General features: G+C 33.8%; 1 pseudogene; it reads right to left on the reverse strand.

The window, feature by feature from the left end:
• Window positions 1-3,366: 3,366 nt before the first annotated feature.
• Window positions 3,367-5,275, reverse strand: LOC143052366 (uncharacterized; annotated as a pseudogene).
• Between the last annotated feature and the right edge of the window lie 11,695 nt (window positions 5,276-16,970).

Genomic DNA, 16,970 nt, shown 5'->3' on the forward strand with positions numbered 1-16,970 from the left:
CCCGTCACAAAGTCCTTGTTTATAATCATTCTGATATTTCCGTAAAGTTGCTAGGCGGTCAAAATCAAAACAATGAACGCGGAATTTTTCGTGTTCTCGTGAGTTTATTCTTCTTAAAATATTGGTATTTTAACTGTACGTGGGAACCTAGAGTTCAACCAACGACTACACATACAAGGTTTGGACTTGCTTATTCTTTGGACATTCAAGTTTCAAGTTTCACCCCGGCAACTTGTTTTTCTAGTGACCTTGTAAGCCAATTTTCAACATGAAGTTTGCAAATTTGACGTTTCAGTCATTTTAGCCTGTATTTTATATTGCAATGTTAAAAGCCTCTCGCTTCGATTTTCAAAATAGCTCAGGAACCTTGATTTTTGCAACGACAGTCATTATGTTTCGTTTAAATGGTGTATATTGTTGTGTATATTTATTTTCTGTCCCGGCAACCTGTCTATCACTTAAATTAAAGTTAAAATAGACATTGTGTTTTAAAAATCCCTATCATATCAATATAATTTCCGTGACCGGACCCGTATCCGATTTTATTAGTATAATATTCAAATGAGCAAAGTGGCGTTGATTTCTGGATATGTGTCGTTTGTTTGTGTGTTACATATTTGTTTTTCGTTTATTTTTTTTTACATAAATAAGGCCGTTAGTTTTCTCGTTTGAATTGTTTTACATCGTCTTATCGGGGCCTTTTATAGCTGACTATGCGGTATGGGCTTTGCTCATTGTTGAACTGTGTAGATGTAGAGGGGGAATAGGACCTTTATCGGGACTCCGGGATCGGGTGTTTTTAAGCTCGGGATTTCGGAATTGACCCTTTCGGGATCCGGGAATCCTTTTTTTCGGATTTCGGGATGTCGGGATTTGCTTTATTTAAATTCGGGACCTCGGGATTTCGTTTTTTCAAGTCCGGGATTTCGGGATCAAGACCCCTCCTATCCCCCCTCGATGTAGGTTCAGTATGTGGTTAAAGTTTTTATATATTTTAAATAACTTTGTCAAACCGTCGTATGATTTTACGATATCTGGACAAAAACTGTTTATGGTCAAAAGAGTATCCAACACATCTGACATGACGAAATTATATATGATGATTTTTCCCGTAATTTATGGATTTTTAAAAGGAATTTCTTGAAGAAGTTACATTCTGAGGTTAACATTTGGTACATATAAATTATTTATAAAACCGTGGTCAAAGTTAATGAAACTTTCTTGAAGGAAAACGCGTATAGCGCAAGAATAAATTTCCATCCTGGTATCTATGATGTCGAGTTAATTTACATGATATAAACCTCCATATTTTGTTATGAAACTTGTGCAGAAATTAAATGAAAATATTTGATTTGTTTAAATCCTTTAATGGACTGATAAATGATAAATAAACTTTTACGGGGAGAAATTTCAGGCGAAAACCAGGGTTCTATTTACACATTTTAATATTGCACCTGAACAACTCAGAAAATTAATCATTTCATGTTTTTTTTACGATTCTAAATAAACAATGAATAGATTAAACATAAAAAATAAGCATTTTGAATCTAAAGAATGTTGTTATTGATATGAGTTTTCAATGACAGGAATGGTATGTCATTCTCGATAACTTAAAAACTTCCGGAGGCTTAGCACCCGCTCATCTACTACCAGCTGGTTCATTGGCCTGGATCAAATAGGACCGAGGTTCGGGGGTACATTTAAAAATGACCTAGCTACGCCACTGTCTAATGTGTCTGCAAATTAGAAAGCCGACTAAACCCTTCACCAAACATCACATTATCATACATAATGTGTTCTAATGTAATATGTGTGTTCTCAGCAAATAAGAAAGCCGACTAAACCCGTTAGCAATACATGTATCACATAAATGTTTACATGTATCTCATGCAGGTATTCACTTGTGTCATTGAAAATTACTAAGCCGACTAAACCCTTTAGCAAATATCATATATATGAGGGTTTATCTCCTACGTGTGTTCCTATGTGTTCTCTTGTGGACAGTTGTCTTATTGGCAATCATACCACATCTTCTTTTGTGTTCTAATGTGTCTTTCTATATATATATATATATATATATATATCTATACTATTAAACGAGAAGACCTCATTTTTGGTGTCGCTTCTCTTCTTTCCACAATAAATTAATCAACACGACTCTGGGTCCTATATGTACAGTGCATAGTCGCATTTGTCATCCATTCATATGACTATTCAGATTGAGTTATTTTGGGAGAAAAACGAGAAAAAAGGCATCCGGATATTGTCCCGTCATTGGACGAAATTTTAAGTCAGATTATACTTCCGGTTTGCGTTTTTCTGTATACTTTGAACAAACAAATAGTACGAATAAAGTGTATTTTAATTCTGTTCAGAGTTTTATTCTATGTCAATTGACCACCATGGATCGATTACTAAACTAAGAATTGAAAGTAAATACACTTTATTTATATAGTAATATACAGATAAGCGCTAAAATTATTCATGTGAACTTTTGATACCTTTTCTGAAATTCTCCATTCATTCAATATTTTACAAAATTCATTGATTACAAAAAAAAAGATGTGGTATGATTGCCATGTTGAGACACCTCTCCACAAGAGACCAAAATGACACAGAAATTTACGACTATAGGTCACCGTACGGCCTTCAACAACGAGCAAAGCCCATACCGAATACTCAGCTTTAAAAGGCCCCGAAATGACGATGTAAAAATATTAAAACGAGAAAACTAGCGGCCTTATTTCTGTACAAAAAAGGAACGAAAAACAAATATGAAACACACAAACAAACAACAACCACTGAACTACAAGCTCCTTACTTAAATGTTCATAACATACTAAATGTATGTTCATATTGAAATTGATAGAAAACCAAAAATTGGGAATTTTGGAAATAAAGGAGGAGGTATAAAACTTCTAACAACACTTTACATACTTTTAACTCCGCTCTGAATGCCCGCGATTTCGCGGGTGTGTTCTAGTATATATAATTAAAAAATACAACTCGCTCTAAACATCCCACCACATAAATGAAAAATTCAAGGTTTATCTCAATAAACAGATATATGGATATATACATGTGCTTAAATGTTCTTACATCTACACAATCTTTATCAATGTTTAATGGATTAATTCTTTAACACAAAAGTCCTTTGTCCTTTGAACGAGTTTTACCCAAGTTTGTATTCTAAAGTGTCTTTGTAAGTCACAAATTTCAATGAATTCTGACACACATGCAGTAAATACATTCCTGTGATTTTACAGGCTGTATACAATGTATACAAAAACAAGTCTTGTAATGTGTTTCTGTAAATTACAAAGCCGATTAAAACTGTTACCACATACATAAAACGTATCTCACATATGGGTTTGCATGTGTCTCTGCACATTTTTTATATAACTAAAACGTTTACCACTAAAATCAAAGTAATAAGATTTATCTCCTGTATGTGTTCTCATGTGTCTCTGCACATTTTTTAATATAAATAAAGCCTTTACTTCCAACATCACAGTAATTTTCCTATATGTGTTCTCATGTGTCTCTGTACATTTCTAAGATCACTAAACATTTTACCATCAACATCACAATAATGAGATTTATCGGCTGTATATGTGTTCTCATGTATCTCTGTACATTTCTAAGATAACTAAACATTTTACTATCAATATCACAATAATGAGATTTATCGACTGTATGTGTTTTCATGCGAAACTGTTAACTACTAGGATTGGTAACTCCTTTATCGCGTACATCACAAACATAAGGTGTATCTGCTATATATATTTTCATATGCTTCAATTATGATTATGTGCAAATCAATAAAATGCATAAATTCTTTACCATATATGTATACGTCACAGATCTTACTATAGGTATGAGTTCTCATGTTAACCTGTAAACTACCGTGGCTAAACACTTAACCACTTATATAATTATATCGCTTTCAAGAGGTTTATCACCTGTATTTGATCTCATGTAAAATACCAGGCTCATTAAACTTTATAACGCATACATCACCGATATAAGTTTTATCGCTATTATGTATTACTAGTATCATGTAAAATACCAAGCTAATTAAAGTTTTTAACGGATACATCACCGATATGAGGTTTATCGCCATTATGTGTTTTTGTGTGATTCTGTAAATGATCAAGCCGACCAAATCCTTTACCGCATACACCACATTCATGAGGGTAATCACAGGTATGTATTCTCATGTGTGTCTGTAAATTACAAAGACGACTAAACTTTTTACCGCATACGTCACAGTCATGAGGTTTATCACCTGTATGTGTTCTCATGTGTCTATGTAAATCATGAAGGTGAATAAACTTTTTGCAACATACGTCACAGTCATGAGGTACATGTACACTGCCATGAGGTTTTTCACCTGTATGTGTTCTCATGTGCCTCTGTAAATCCCGACGCTGACTAAAGCCTTTACCACATACATCACAGGCATGAGGTTTATCGTCCGTATGTGTTTTCATGTGACTCTTTAAACCATCCAGCCGACTAAAGTTTTTACCACATACGGCACAGTCATGGGTTTTTTCACCTGTATGTGTTCTCATGTGCCTCTGTAAATTACGACGCTGACTAAACCCTTTACTACATACATCACAGTCATGAGGTTTTTCACCTGTATGTATTCTCATGTGTCTCTGTAAATTACGACGCTGACAAAAGCCTTTACCACATACATTACAGACATGTGGTTTATCGTCCGTATGTATTTTTATATGCCTCTGTAAATAACGACGCTGACTAAACCCTTTACTACATACATCACAGTCATGAGGTTTTTCACCTGTATGTATTCTCATGTGTCTCTGTAAATTACGACGCTAACAAAAGCCTTTACCACATACATCACAGACATGTGGTTTATCGTCCGTATGTATTTTTATATGCCTCTGTAAATAACGACGCTGACTAAACCCTTTACCACATACATCACAGTCATGAGGTTGTTCACCTGTATGTATTCTCATGTGCCTCTGTAAATAAGGACGCTGACTAAACCCTTTACCACATACATCACAGTCATGAGGTTGTTCGCCTGTATGTGTTTTCATGTGCCTCTGTAAATAACGACGCTGACTAAACCCTTTACCACATAAATCACATTCATGAAGTTGTTCGCCTGTATGTGTTCTCATGTGCCTCTGTAAATAACGACGCTGACTAAACCATTTACCACATAAATCACATTCATGAGGTTGTTCGCCTGTATGTGTTCTCATGTGCCTCTGTAAATAACGACGCTGACTAAACAAACCCTTTACCACATAAATCACATTCATGAGGTTGTTCGCCTGTATGTGTTCTCATATGCCTCTGTAAATAAGGACGCTGACTAAAACATTTACCACATAAATCACATTCATGAGGTTGTTCGCCTGTATGTGTTCTCATATGCCTCTGTAAATAAGGACGCTGACTAAAACCTTTACCACATAAATCACATTCATGAGGTTGTTCGCCTGTATGTGTTCTCATGTGCCTCTGTAAATAACGACGCTGACTAAACCCTTTACCACATAAATCACAGTGATGAGGTTTTTCACCTGTATTTGTTCTCATGTGAGTCTTTAAATAATTACCAGGCTGTCTAAACCCTTTACCACATACACCACAGACACAGACATGAGATTTATCATGTATATCGTCTGCTTGCGTTTTCATACCTTCTTGTTAATGACTTGCTTAACTGGTCTATCAATTATTCGTCAATTAATCCTCCAAAACATTCATCCTTTCAACATTTTCAATAAGGTTCAACTCCATTAATTGAGTCCGGTTTCAACTCTGTAATTAAAAGCAAATAAATTTAAGACTAAAACTTAATCTGCAGACTGTAGGCACCTCTGTGTAAATCACTGTAACTGTCTATGTTGTTAATGGTGTAACACACTTTATCTTACCTCCTACACATTTATAGGAATATGGATTGGATTTTAAGCGTCCGCGTGGAGACCGTGTATATTTCATATTAGGGTAGTAGGGAGTCGGGACTTATTTTATGCACTGTTAGTAGTGGTGTTACGTCCCTGTATGTACCATATTAGGTTAAAAAGAAGGCGGGACTTATTTCATACACGGTTAGTAGTAGTGTTACGTCCCTTTATGGCGTCAGCGTGATGATCATAACTGCAATTACGATCATCCCAATATGGCGGACACAAATATAAAACAAATCTGAAAATAAGCCGTTAATGTGTAGAAATAAGCCTTATAAAATGTCCGTATATTTGTGTCCGCCATATTGGGATGATCGTAACTGCAGTTACGATCATGATATCACGTTGACACCGGTGATTAAAAGCGCCCGGGGAAAAGAAAAATCTTAAAGGGTTCAACAGACGAGGAAATTGATGATTAAGATTGAAATAAATTCATAAAACACATTTAACATTTTAAACCTAACAAGTTCTTATTGTTGGCATCTGTTGTTGAAGGATCATTTGAAGTAGTTTCTTAAGGCTAACAGTATTGAAGACTTGCTCATTTTGATAGGTCACTAGTCTTAATTTCACACGTTAAAATAGCCCGTAAGATGAATGCATTGTGTGCTAGTGACGTAAAACGGTACTAGTATATAGTTTTGTAAAAGGGTAAAATAAACAGAACTACAGTGAGGCCTTACTACATTTATATGCATTATCATTACAACAACATATTTTACACTAAATACTATAGATAAGCTTCATAAAATGTATAATAAAAGGCGTTTACAGCTACAATATAACAAAGCGTTCATTCATTCTCATCTATATTCTTCTCTTTTACAAAAATGTTTTACACGATGTTGTAGGTGTCCCAACAAATAAAAAATAGCCTTGCAAGACGTCATAATTATTTGGACTACCCATAATAATTTTTTTGTAAAATCAAAGCCTTAAAGGCTGTAAAAGCAATTGCTGCAATGTTAATGTTTGGGGACTTTTATTTTTCATCCACATATATACAAGAATTAAACCTGACATGAGCGTTGTCTAGTTAAAAGTAAGAAGGTTTTAACTTTATATAAATAAAAGACTTTAGCAGAAAGTCATTTTTAATATGTTTTATATTTCACAAGGAGACAACACGTTTACCAGGCTAAAGTTGGGGTCAAATATACATATGCTGAAACATATAACTCAAAAAGAAATCATCATGGATTATCCCCTGGTAGTGTTTGTAACTTCCTTGGCAATAATTTCCTTTATTGATTTAATTTTAACAATTTTCATTATTAATTTATATTTAACCATTAACACAAATGATTAAGTTAAAACATTCTAACTTTCCAGACGCAAATGTCAAACCAGATGCTCCGCAGGGCGTAGCTTTATACGACCGCAGAGGTTGAACCCTGAACGGTTGGGGCAAGTATGGACACAACATTCAAGCTGGATTCAGCTCTAAATTTGGATTGTGATTAAATAGTTGACACAGCATAGGTTTCTGACACAGAATGAATGTGTTCTAATGAACTTAAAATTTTTGTTTTCTCTTAGAGCAATTCACTATGCTGTTGAATATTAATCCTCTCAAAAAAATGTTTGAAGAAATTTTCTTTTTTATTTATGAAATTTCAAATGAGAAAAATTGAACCCAATTTTTTTAATCACATCCCCCTTTCCCTTATTCCAAAACTAATCTCAATTAAAATTTCTAATGGAGTTTGCAACAATAACTACTCATTTAAATACATCATAAAATATTAAGTTTAAAAAAACTGCTTGTTATCACTAAATGGTAAAGATTATTTTAATTTATCAGTTGGTAGTAAAAAGTGAATATACATTGTATATTGTATATAACAAAGATTTAAGTTGATTCTGGACAAAGAAAGATAACTCCAATTAAAAAAAAAATCTTGCTATTGCATAATATTTTGCAATTAGATATTTCTTGCGTACTATTCTGGACAAAGAAAGATAACTCTAATTAAAAAAAATTTGCTATTTCACAATATTGTGCAATTAGATATTTCTTGCCATTGCGCAATACTGTGCAATTGAAAAAGACTTGCTATTGCACAATACTTAATATAATAATTTTAGATCCTGATTTGGACCAACTTGAAAACTGGGCCCATAATAAAAAATCTAAGTACATTTTTGGATTCAGCATATCAAAGAACCCCAAGATTTCAATTTTTGTTAAAATGAGACTAAGTTTAATTTTGGACCCTTTGGACTTTAGTGTAGACCAATTTGAAAACAGGACCAAAAATGAAGAATCTACATACACAGTTAGATTTGGTATATCAAAGAACCCCATTTATTCAATTTTTGATGAAATCAAACAAAGTTTAATTTTGGACCCCGATTTGGACCAACTTGAAAACTGGGCCAATAATCAAGAATCTAAGTACATTTTTAGATTCAGCATATCAAAGAACCTAACTGATTCATTTTTTGTCAAAATCAAACTAAGTTTAATTTTGGACCCTTTGGACCTTAATGTAGACCAATTTGAAAACGGGACCAAAAGTTAAAAATCTACATACACAGTCATGACAGTTAGATTCGGCATATCAAAGAACCCCAATTATTCAATTTTGATGAAATCAAACAAAGTTTAATTTTGGCCCCTTTGGGCCCCTTATTCTGTTGGGACCAAAACTCCCAAAATCAATACCAACCTTCCTTTTATGGTCATAAACCTTGTGTTTAAATTTCATAGATTTCTATTTACTTATACTAACGTTATGGTGCGAAAACCAAGAAAAATGCTTATTTGGGTCCCTTTTTGGCCCCTAATTCCTAAACTATTGGGACCTAAACTCCCAAAATCAATACCAACCTTCCTTTTGTAGTCATTAACATTGTGTTTAAATTTCATTGATTTCTATTTACTTAAACTAAAGTTATTGTGCGAAAACCAAGAATAATGCTTATTTGGGCCCTTTTTTGGCCCCTAATTCCTAAACTGTTGAAACCAAAACTCCCAAAATCAATCCCCACCGTTCTTATGTGGTCATAAACCTTGTGTCAAAATTTCATAGATTTCTATTAACTTAAACTAAAGTTATAGTGCTAAAACCAAGAAAATGCTTATTTGGGCCCTTTTTGGCCCCTAATTCCTAAAATGTTGGGACCAAAACTCCCAAAATCAATACCAACCTTCCTTTTGTGGTCATAAACCTTGTGTTAAAATTTCATAGATTTCCATTCACTTTTACTAAAGTTAGAGTGCGAAAACTAAAAGTATTCGGACGACGACGACGACGACGACGACGCCAACGTGATAGCAATATACGACGAAAAATTTTTCAAATTTTGCGGTCGTATAAAAACGGGAAAGAAATAAAATATCTTACAAGACATAAACATGTAAAGAATAAATGTATATTTCAGCTTAATAAAAATATTTTCATAATGTTACTTTGTCATCATTTTTAAAAATAAGTTCCAAACATTATTGCTCAGTTGATATGTGTCCTTATGATGCGGTACGAGCACAGGCACTTGTTTCTATCCATAGGAAGGTCGATTATCCATATAAATAGTTTTATATGGATAGTCGACCTTCCAATGGATAGAAACAAGTGCATATGGGTACGAGATAACTACAATTCTCATGCAATCCCGAAAAGGGGGGTCATCACAGACAAACATGACATTAAATCGTTATCACTGAACTAGTATATATATTGTATAGGGGCCAGCTGAAGGACGCCTCCGGGTGCGGGAATTTTTCGCTGCATTGAAGACCTGTTGGTGACCTCAATTCTGCTGTTGTATGTTTTTCTATGGTCGGGTTGTTGTCTCTTTGACAAATTCCCCATTTCCATTCTCAATTTTATTATAGGAACAAGAACAAACAGCTCTACGTTGCTTTGATATTTATCAATTTTCAGGAAACATTGCGAAAAATGATCTTCAATATTTCGAAAACATGTGAAATAAAATTGCTAACACCAAGGATTTGTATAGCACCTTTCACCATATCATTTGAACTGTTCACGTATCAAACACATTTATTTCATATTATACAAATCCTTGCTAACACGGTGGACCGTCGAGTGTCAACAAACGTAGTAGACTTGTTCACTGAAAAGACGAGGATAACGGTTTCATCTGACAGGGTATGTCTTTTCTGTAACAATGGAGACATTGAAGATGAACTTCACTTTCTTTTAAAATGTTCCTCCTATAAATATGTGAGAGATAACCTTATTAAAAAATTAAATAATGTTCTATTGAACAACAAATTTTCTTCCTTATCATATAACTTACTTATATCAATTCTAAATAGTAATTCCCAAACAATATTAAAAATTGTTGTCAACTATATGAATGAATGCTTGTTGGTGAGAAACTCATTATTAAAAGGTACTTGATTTTTGTAATAATGTATATGCTTCTCATTTATTTTTTATATATTTCTCTCATAATTATCCACTGTCACTCCTTCATTGTATATATATGTTATTGTAGTTAGTCTTTAATTTGTTGCCATAACCATTTATTGTCAATGTGTTAGTGCTAATAAAGTTATCTTATCTTATCTTATCTTATCTTATCTTATCTTATCTGACATTTGTTATGCAAACCCAGTTTTGATCATGATATTTAAAAAGACGTACTTTTTTCAATCTATGTATTAATAAACTAGAAAATTCCAAATTGTAAATATTTCTTCATCTGGACCGACTTGGCATCTACTACGTTTGGCCGGGTCCATTTCATTAGTAAGGTGATCGATAAATATTACGGAGTTTTGACAGAAAAGGAAAACGAACTTATTGTTATGTGTTTTCAACAAGGGTTTCGTTCCGCTAAATTATTTGCGCAAATAAAGTTTGTCTATTTTTAGATTACAGGTAATAATTTGACACTACGCATTAACCTGTGTAGTGATTTTGATTTTACGATAAATGTATGAATGAACGATAATTTTATGAATGAACAAGAGCACCTGACCTCTTAAAGAAACACAAATTAAACATAAAAAACCGTATTTATTAGGAGATAATTCAGTTAAATTTTCAATGCTAAATCAACAACTGAAATGAATCCATATTTTGTTGAAACATCGTACCAACGGCGGAAAACGGAATCGCATTTATAAAAATGTACTTTTTTTCACTCGGACTTCTATGTTATTTGATAGTCAAACGGTTGACCCTTTAAATACAAAAATACATCTACAAGAACATATTCTGAAACTTCTTAAATCCACTAACTTTTTTTTAAAGTTTCAAGCTGTGTATTGCATTAGAAAACATACATAGGTGTTAAAGAATGACTGACCAGGAGCCTGTTTAACAAAATACTATGGCTTGATCTGGGCGGAGTCTCTGATCTGGGTCACAAAGATGGCCATACGCGACGGCATAAAAGCAATTGCTTTAAAAACTATGTCTTTTATGGATATGAATGTGACCTAAATATAATATTTAAATCATAAATTCAACAAATCATGAGATTAACTTTGAGAATAACAAATCTTGAAAACAGAAAAGGAGATACAGATGTGTAAACTTGTAGGATTCCAGCTGCTATTTTTATTGAACGAGTACAATTTAAGTATTGTGATATTTAGCACGATCTAAACGCTTGCTCTGCCCCCGTCTATCGTATATAATGTGTTTTGTCAATTTGAATAAACTTACTTTTTCGTCTGACAGGAGAATATATACGTCGAGGAAATGAAACTAACGTTATCATGATTTTCTTTTTTTATACTGAATCGCCGTTCTATTTCGGCACACTCTTATGTAGGAATCATGTATAAGATGAGACAAGAGACGACATCAGAAAATCGATCAATGAAGGATAAAAAAAACTTAATTATTCAAATTATTTAGGGAGAGGTGGTCAAAATTGCTGATTGGTCAATCATTTTTTCCCCAAATTAAGATAAGAAGGGGTAGGGGTTTCAGTGATTCAGCTATATGAATTAATTTTTTTTTATCCTACATTGATCTTTTTATGTCGTCGCTAATGCGATACATAAATTTTCTGTACTACACCTTTGTGCTGGGAAGATACAACTGGATCATTCGTACAATACATTTATCAATCACACTATTTATTTTTAATATTAAATTTAACCCTTTAAGTTAGGGGTGAAATCTGCTTTCAGAATATTTTTGTTTTGTAATCTGCTTAACCAAAACATGTTTTTTCCCATCAAATTGGGGATCAGAATTTAAAAAAAGACCCCAATAAAACATACATGTACCCCCCCCCCCCCTTTTCCTGGAAGTTAAATGATTGTTCCCTAATGATTGATATCCATGATCAAGGTTAATAGTTCGTGTTCAATACAGAAAAAAAGTAGATGTGGTATGATAGGCAATCAGACAACTCTCCACAACAGACCAAATAACACAGAAATTTACTGATACAGGTCACCATACGGCCTTCAACAATGAGCAAAGCACATACCGCATATTCAGCTATAAAGGGCCCCGAAATCTGAAATGTAAAACAATTCAAACGAGAAAAATAAATATGTAACACAAATCCGTATCTCTAATACCATAAATAATGGGTCAACTGCATTAGCTCATATGGCCAGACGATTATTATGTGACCTAAAACTTATTTTAATGATTCTTTGATAAATGTTAAGTTTTTACTTTTTTGTAGGTTTTAATAATTGTATTTATTTGTGTGCATGTCCGTCTGGCAGGTTTCGTTAGTCCTTGACTTTTTTTATGGTTCCATGAGACCATGAACAATATAAAGTTTATGTGATACTTTTATTAAAATATTTATCTTACAAATCTTCAAAATAGATTCAAAATTACGAACATTCAAGCAGTCGCTCAATCTAATTAAAATATTGATCTCTGATTACGTTATACTATATATGTAGTATAATATGTAGTATAACGTAATCAGAGATCAATATTTTAATTAGATTGGCAGTCGCTACATGTCAGTGCGTATACACTCTTGTATAAATAATACATCGTTTTTAGTATTTATTTTGTTGAAAATAATGCAAGTATAGAGGTTCTCAAAGAGACTAGTTTCTTAATCTTCGTGTCTCCTGTATCTATCAGTCATCAAATTGACAAATATGAAAGTACAAGGATAAAAAGCTGTGGATTTTCTATAAAAAGTCCACATGTTAAGCATTGAATAAACACGTACAAGGGTACATATAATCCTTAATTTTATACATTTGGCATTGTTTTTTTTATTTATTGGTTATGGTAAAATTGAGAATGGAAATGGGGAATATGTCAAAGAGACAACAACCCGACCATAGAACAGACAACAGCAGTATAGGTCACCAAATCCAACAGGTCTATAATGCAGCGAGAAATCCCAGCACCCGGATGCGTCCTTCAGCTGGCTCCTAAACAAATATATATACTAGTTCAGTGATAATGAACTCCATACTAAACTCCTAATTAAACAAAAGAAACTAAAATTAAAAATAATACAAGACTAACAAGACCAGAGGCTTCTGACTTTGGACAGGCGCAAAAATGCGGCGGGGTTAAACATGTTTATGGGATCTCAACCCTCCCCAATGGCCATATACCTGTAGCCAATGTAGAAGACGTAGAAAAGTAAATTTTGTCCTGCATTTTGTTTTAGCTGTATTACTGTCCTGCCTTTTTATTTTTCACTCTAATCGGTCCTGCCTTTTTTTTAAATTTTATCCTGACTTTTTTTTACCTAAATTTTCGTCCTGACTTTTTTTTTTGCAAGTGACACATCCTGCCCTTTTTTTGACTCAAAACTCCTGTCCTGCCTATTTTTTTCAAATTTCATCCTAGCCCCCCCCCCCCCCCCTTAAAAATCAAATGGTAGCTCCCTTAACTGACATGCCAGCTTGCTCCAGACTTCAATTAAACTGATTCAAAGATTATGTCTTCATCGTATGAATATCAGGCACAATCCTTCATATATGTATGGCATGTATGTTATAAACCTTGGTTACGGAATATCGATTATGATAAGAATGTGATTTAAATGTGTGAATTTGAATAAACTTACTTTTTATCATGTTTTTCTGCAAGAACAATATAAGTCAAGGGAATGAAACTAACGTTATCGTGATTATCTTTCTTTCTACAGACGACTCCTGTTTTTTTATATTTTTTTTCATGATTCCGGCACTACTAAATAGAAGGATGGATAATGCAGCTAAATTATCAGCTAAATTTTGAGTTATAGTACAAGAAGGAGCACTTAAGTTTGGGTCATATGGAATATGACAGATTGTCAAAAAAAAAATTCGGATATAGTGATATATGAAACTGAAATGTTTGCAGCAGACACAAAATGCAGAGACCCAGAAAATAGGGTTTGCAGATGTTTGCCGCTAGCTGCAAACTTCTGGCAAACATTGCAGCTTTTTGCTGCAAGCTTAAGTTTACGGCTAGTTTGTCAAAACTTATCAATGTGTGGTGAAAACGTGGCTCTATACGTACTAATACGTAGCAAAACGTGATAAGAACGTAGCACAAACCTAGTAAAACCTTGCTTTTAAAATAACGGGACATTTTTATTCAAAACGTAGTTGAAACGTAGCATTTTAACGCATGGTAAAACGTTAACCAGAGTGACAGTCAAACTCTAGATAGAAAATAAACGGACTGTTCCTCTGGTATCTTTCGCTCCTCTTTTGTTGTAAAAAGTTTGTTTTTTTTAAACTATCAAAAGTCCATCTGTTACGTCAATTAGGGGGGTCTTCTTATAAACTGCTACATGTTTTTGTCCGACATCGAACAAATCTGATAAAAATTACGTATAATGAGAAATGACTTGTCAATAATTAACAAGTACAATTAATCTGACTGTCATAATTTCTGTATCTTTTTAAAAATTTTGTTACACATGCATGATTTTCACCTTAGTTATGCGATAACCTGTATTGGTTGACCATTGTCAAGTTGAGTTCTTCGAGGAGCAATATTGATAGTATAGGAATAGTATCCAATAAAAAAAACAACGTTTGATGTAAATAATATGAACCTTCATCATTGATAGTTAAAAATATCCGATAAAAAACCTTGCTTCGAAGTCTTATATTATAGTACTCGGGCTAGCATAGACTTATATCGTTGTATTTTTCCGCATTGTTTGTGTTAACCAATTGTACTTTCAGAATTTTGTTTGATACATCTTCGTTTAGGTCTTATTTTTTAGGTGTCATGTTTTAGTTATGTTTTTGTTCGATCAAACAATATTGACAAGTCGACAGTTGCCCACCATCATTGACAAGTCGACAGTTGCCCACCAACATTGACAAGTCGACAGTTGCCCACCAACATTGACAAATCGACAGTTGCCCACCAACATTGACAAGTCGACATTTTCCTACCAACATTGACACGTCGACAGTTGCCTACCAATATTGACAAGTCGACAGTTGCCCACCAACATTGACAAGTCGACAGTTGCCCTCCAACATTGACAAGTCGACAGTTGCCCACCAACATTGACAAATCGACAGTCGCCTACCAACATTGGCGTGATCTAGTTATTTCACATGACTCTTTGCATCTTATTTCTTAGGTTTCACGTGATCTGGTTATTTCTTGTGACTATTTGCAATTTTTTGTGGATCTTCTATTTTTTTGTCATATGTTTCGATCGTACAACTTTTTTAAAGTCGACAGTTGCCCGCCGAGATGATGTGCTCTTGTTTTTCTTGTGATGTGTTTGTGTCTTTACTTCGGATTGCACATGTTTGAGTGATTTCTTTTCAGTTATTTTTTTCTCTCGATTTTATAGCACCTACAATTGTCCACCGACAGGATCTGATATTCCTTTCTTTGACCGCGAATAGCATTCATAAGATTTATGATTTATATCTTTTACTTTGTTTAATAGTGTGACGGGATTGCTTTCCTTAGATCATGCGATAGATACGAATACGAATATGAAAGTTTTATTTTGATTCGGTTCACATATAACAATACAAACATAAGCTCTTAAGAACTTTTTACCGAATAAAGAATAACATAAACACAACATTAAAACACACATCTAAACAAACCAAAGCTGAAGCACAAAGTTCTAAATATTTAAGCACAACTAAAATTAAGCACAAATAAAATATAACACACATGCAAACATTTAAGGCAAAATCGCATGTTAGAGCAAATTCTAAAATATGAAAAAGCTTGTCTACATGCTGAACAACAACATTTTGAACCATTCCAAGACTGTATAAGGCTCTTAATTTGAGAAAACCTGTTTTCAGTACTGAAATGGTCAGGTAGGCTGTTCCACAGAGTAGCAGATGCAAATTTCAAACTTTTCTTAACAAACTGTGTAGTTTTTACATGTGGTATATCCAGTACATCACTATATCTGAAAGAATATTTACAATATATTACATTTAATAAATCATGTAAACAGACAGGTGCTAGTGAACTATATTAAAAGTTTAAATAGCCATTGATCTTCAGTGGCGGGTCCAGAACTTTTCATAAGGAGGGGGCGCTGACTGACCTAAGGAGGGGCCGCTCAAGTCATGCTTCAGTTCAGTGATTCCCTATATAATTAACCAAATGTTTTCCCACAAAAGGGGGGGGGGGCGCCCCCCCCCCCTTCCCCTGGATCCGCCTTTGATCTTTGTCTTTTAATATGCAATGTTGGCAACTTAACCTTTTCAAGCAACTGTTGATATGAGCTTGAATGGTCTTCATACACAACCCTAAGTGCTCTTCCTTGCACTTTTTCTACTTTTTTTTTCTCGTTAAAAAAGTTTGAGTGATTCAGATCCCAAAGTAGAAATCAAAACATCATAATCAGGACTACAGTAAGATAAATTGTTGTCGTCTGCATAATGATTAGACAGAGTTCCATTTTTTATAAATAAAAATATATCATTGATAAAAACATTAAAAAGTACGGGGCCAAGGATAGAACCAAGGGGAACCCCCTTATGAATGTCAGCCCAACTGCTTAGACTACTATTTATTTTATTTTAGATACTTAGTCAGACGTAAGCGCAGTCGGTTAACGCGCTGCCTTGTAACAAAGATGTAC

Source organism: Mytilus galloprovincialis, chromosome 11 (genome assembly GCF_965363235.1).
Source record: "Mytilus galloprovincialis chromosome 11, xbMytGall1.hap1.1, whole genome shotgun sequence".
Lineage (NCBI taxonomy): Eukaryota > Metazoa > Mollusca > Bivalvia > Mytilida > Mytilidae > Mytilus > Mytilus galloprovincialis.